Here is a 4,587-nt window from a genome sequence, read left to right as displayed (position 1 = left end):
AGTGTAAAAAGGGCAAGAATGTAATTAATGGCAATCAGTACTTATTTTTGGTGTTTAGCTTCCGTAGAATCATGGCATTTCATTTTCTGATGACTTCCACATTTGGGCGATAAAGTTACCTGAAGGCTGAATACAACTGTGAGTATTTTTTTTTATTTTCACAGTCTTGTGATATATAGCTCATTATAACAAACAAATAAACAGTAAATAAACCAGCTGTTAGTGGAGTTTGGCTAACTGCAAAGTCTTATTTCAGCGACAGCTCCCCACCGGGAGCTAGCTTTCCATATATTTCTGGAGACATTCAGCAGGGATTGATTGGACGCCGGGTCTGATGCTATATATGATTGTTATCAGTTGTGTAGAAGCAAGTATAAAATCATTGCTAATAAGGTTTTTAGATGATGCAAAGACAGCTAATTTAATAGAGGTGAATGCAAAGTCATACTGCTAAGGAGGAGGGGTACAGGCTGTACCAGAGAAGGGGGCTGCAGTCCCCACGGAGGTGGCTCCAGAGAAGCTCAGGCATCCAAGGGAAGGAGCATCTTGGTGGGGACACTTTGGGAGATGCTTGGCCAACTGGCCAGTGTGAGGGTCCCAGTGCGTTCCCATAGCTGTGCAGGGGCGATGGTGGGCAAATGGAGGTCCGTGATGCCCTCAGCTTGTTCTCAAACACCTCAACCAGTCCTGAGGTCCGCATTTTTGGAAACTTATGGTGAGCTGGGAGCTGGGAGGAGACCTCAGTGCATGGTGCACTACTCTCAGAGGGATGGGGAGGGACTAGGGGAGGCTGGAGTCATGCTGGCTTCCAGGAGAGGGCCTGGTCCCCCAGCACACGCTATATGCAATAATGACAGGGATAAGATGAGTGGGAGAAAATCAGGAGAAACCAGCACTTTGATCCAACTTTGCTCAGCCACAATAATGGCTGAGAGTGGGTTCCCAGTCCTCTTCCAATGAAAATGAAAGCAAAGCATCGTACAGATGCTTGACGGTCTTATGAAGGGGGTGATGCTGGGCAATCGCTGCAGTCCTTTGTGGTGTTAAAGGCCATGAAAAATAAGCCTTTGGTCCTGGGAACTGCTGGAGGCCAAGACAAGTTCCTGCTGAGCAGATGGGAGGCCATCTGGTGACTTCACGCAAGATGTGGGGTGCTAGATTGAAACTGAGCAGCACAGTCTTCTCCTAATGGTAGGGTACGAGAGAGTGAATTTCCTTTACCTATTTTAGCTTTTCTGTCATAAAATATGCTTCTCCTTGTCTGAATCCAGAAGAACAAAATCCTGTGTTTTGAGTCATGGACATCTTTGGATCATGAGCACCATCTGGAGAATTTCCTCTACACAAGCGCAACAGAGGAGCCTAAAACATTTACCCATTATCACAGCTCCCACTGAATGATGCAAGAGGGTGAAAATAATCAGCTGAAATGGAGAAAAAAAGTGTTAATTTTCTGTTTCTTCACATCAAGACTTACATTTTGAGATGGGGTGGGGATGGATGGAAGCAAAGTGAGCTGCCTCCTGGGTGTGGGTGCCCCGAGGCCTCACAGAGTGGCTCTATAAATACCCCCATCCCTCGCTATGAGAGCAGATTCCCCGGCACCTGCACATCCCTGCCTGAGGGCTGCGGACAGAAAACCCTGGTTTGTGGCTGGAGCAGGAAACTGGCAGAGTTGCTTGTGCTGAGTGGGCTTTCAGGAAGGTGTAAGGGTTGAAGTTAAAATTACGCCTGCTGTGGGCGGCGTAAAGTTCAACGGGTTGCCCAGAAAGCTTGCGCAGCCTCCATCCTTGGAGGTTTTTGAGACTCAATTGGATAAAGCCCTCAGCTGACCTTGCTTTGCGCAGGAGGTTAGACCAGGGACCTCACAAGGTCCTGGCCAGCCCGGATTGCTCCACAGTTCTGTGACTCCGTGAGGGGCTGTTACGGATTAGGTCTTCTGGCAGTGTCAGTGAGCTTGTGAGCACGTGTATTCAGGACCTGTAACACTAAAGTTTGTTTTGTCCTTTCTTTTCAGTCACTGGAAGCCTTGTAGAAAGTGCAAGGAATAGGCTATAATGTCGGATGGCAGTTGCGCTGCCCTTGCTCCCACCACCTGTGCCCTGATGGGCATCTCTGGCATGGAGGAGTCTCACCTCTGGACCTCCACCCCCTTTACACTCAGATAGATGGTTGCTCTCCTTAGGAATTTCACACTGTCCTTCAACAATGACACATGGAAAAGCCTCCATGAGCCCAGGTGCCTCTTCCTGCCTGTGCTGGCCATTGCTGACCTGCTGCTATCCACAACCACCGTGCCCAAGACACTGGCCATCTTCTGCTCTAGGGCTGGGGAGATTTCTTTGGAAGCCTCCATTAGCCAGGTATTCTTCATCCTTGATGTCTCCTGTGCTGAATCAGCAATCCTACAGGTTATGGCATTTGATCAGAACGTTGCCATCTGCAAGCCCCTCAAACATGTGACCCTCCTGATAAGGAGGATGACAGGGACAATAGGGTTGGCTGCTCTAGCAAGAAGCTTATCCACCATTTTCCCCATTGCTGTTCTTGTGAAGCGCTTGACCTTCTGCAGAAACAAGTTCCTCCCTCACATCTACTGCAAGCGCATGGGCATAACCAGGCTGGCCTGTGTGGAGGTCACCACGAACATCTGGTGTGGTGTCACGATTGCCGTTTTTGTGATGGGTGTGGATGCCACACCCATTGCTGCATCTTACCCGCTGATACCCCAGACCGTCTTCCAGCTTCCATCCAAAGACGCCTGGCTCAAGGCTTTGGGTACCTGTGACTTTCATCTCTTGGTCATATTACTGTGCTTCATGCTAGCTTTTTCCTCCTTCTTGCATACCATTTTGGGCACTGTATTCCAAGATCTGCTTTTATTGTCGTGGCCAATCTCTGTGTGCATTTTTACCCCATGTAAAACCCCACCGTTTATGGAGTGCCAAACTAACAGATTCAGAGGAGTGCGGTCCAGGTGCTTTACCAGTGCTGCAGCTGTGGCTGAGCGGGTGTCCTGCTCAGCCCAGCAAGCAGGAGAACACTTCTGGGCACTTGGATGCCAAAGTTAACTTTTCCCTTTGAATACATCGAGACATGTTCTAGAAGTGACAGCTTCTGCCTGCTTGGAGGACTGGGCTGAGGTGAGACAGCGCAGTGGGAAGGACCACAAGCAGGAGTCATTGCCCAGTTGGTGCTGTGAGCTGGGTGCCCAACGGCCATGGCCAAAGCCCAGAGTCTGTGGACGGGGCTGGACTGGGGGCTGTCAGCCTGCCACCAGCTTGCTGGTCAACTGCTCCCTCGCTCTGCTGCTCCAGAGCTTGTATGAGACCCCAATACTCTGTCCTAGCTTGTGCAGACCCCTGGGTTAGTCACGCAGAGGTGCAGGGGAGAGCAGCAGGCAACAGCATCTACCCCTCGGTGGCAAGTCTTCCACCATGGGGAGCTTCATCCGTGAGCGGCATCAGCCTACAAGCACAGCCCTTGGGTTTGCCACTTGGGACCAAGCACCTTGAAAGCTTCATCTCCCCAGCAGGCAGGCTGGCAGGAAGGGCTGCAGGCAGGGATATTTTTAATTCCTCTCTAGGTAGGAACGCCTTCCTGCACAGACAGCAGGAACAGCTTTCGTCTGGAAGGACAAAACCAGACGAGCTACACACAGAGACCCACACCCAGCCCAGAAGTCCTGAGTCAAGCTCTTCATCCTTCTTCATCCCCTGTGGGCACCTTGCTCACGCCTGGTGGGATGCAGATGCCCAACAACCAGCTCGGAGGAGCCCCCTGCACAGCAAGAGCCCCTGGTTGGGGATTTCCACCTGGCATCATTCTGCTCCATGCGTGGGGACTTGACCTGTGCCCCGTGGGGCTGCTTCGCTCCCCTCACAGCTGACTTGGATGGCTCCTCTCAGACATGTCCTTCTGGGGGGGCCAGTGGGGTGCCCCCCGAAGTCGTGCCAATGAGCATCTGAGGCCAGACAGGCTTTTCTTACATGATGTGTAACGCAGGTGAGGAAAAGCCTGCCTTCTGCAGGCTGTCACAGCATCTTGCCACCCAGATGTCTGTGCTGATGGGAACAAGAGGGACAAAATCATAGAATAATAGAATGGTTTGAGTTAGAAGGGACCTTAAAGGTCACCTAGTCCCACCCACCTGCCCTGGGCAGGGACACCTCCCACCCACCAGCCCAGGTTGCTCCAAGCCCCGGCCAACCTGGCCTTGAACCCCTCCAGGGATGGGGCAGCCACAGCTTCTCTGGGCAACCTGGGCCAGGGGCTCACCGCCCTCACAGCCAAGAATTTCTGCCCGAGATCTCAGCCCAGTCTCCCCTCTTGCAGTGGAAACCCCTTCCCCCTCGTCCCATGGCTCCCCTCCCTCATCCAGAGTCCCTCCCCAGCTTTCCTGGAGCCCCTTGAGGGACTGGAAGGGGCTCCAAGGTCTCCGCGGAGCCTTCTCTTCTCCAGGCTGAACCCTCCCAGCTCTCTCAGCCTGTCCTCCCAGCAGAAGGGCTCCAGCCCTCTGATCATCTTCGTGGCCCTCTGCTGAGCCCGTTCCAACAGGTCCATGTCCTTCTTGTGCTGAGGACTCCA

General features: G+C 52.3%; 1 pseudogene; it reads left to right on the top strand.

The window, feature by feature from the left end:
- The first annotated feature begins 2,168 nt into the window (after window positions 1-2,168).
- LOC134513970 (olfactory receptor 52B2-like) lies at window positions 2,169-2,953 on the top strand (annotated as a pseudogene).
- Window positions 2,954-4,587: the final 1,634 nt, after the last annotated feature.

Source organism: Chroicocephalus ridibundus, chromosome 1, assembly GCF_963924245.1.
Source record: "Chroicocephalus ridibundus chromosome 1, bChrRid1.1, whole genome shotgun sequence".
Classification (NCBI taxonomy): domain Eukaryota; kingdom Metazoa; phylum Chordata; class Aves; order Charadriiformes; family Laridae; genus Chroicocephalus; species Chroicocephalus ridibundus.
This window is presented reverse-complemented; position numbering and strand designations above follow the sequence as displayed.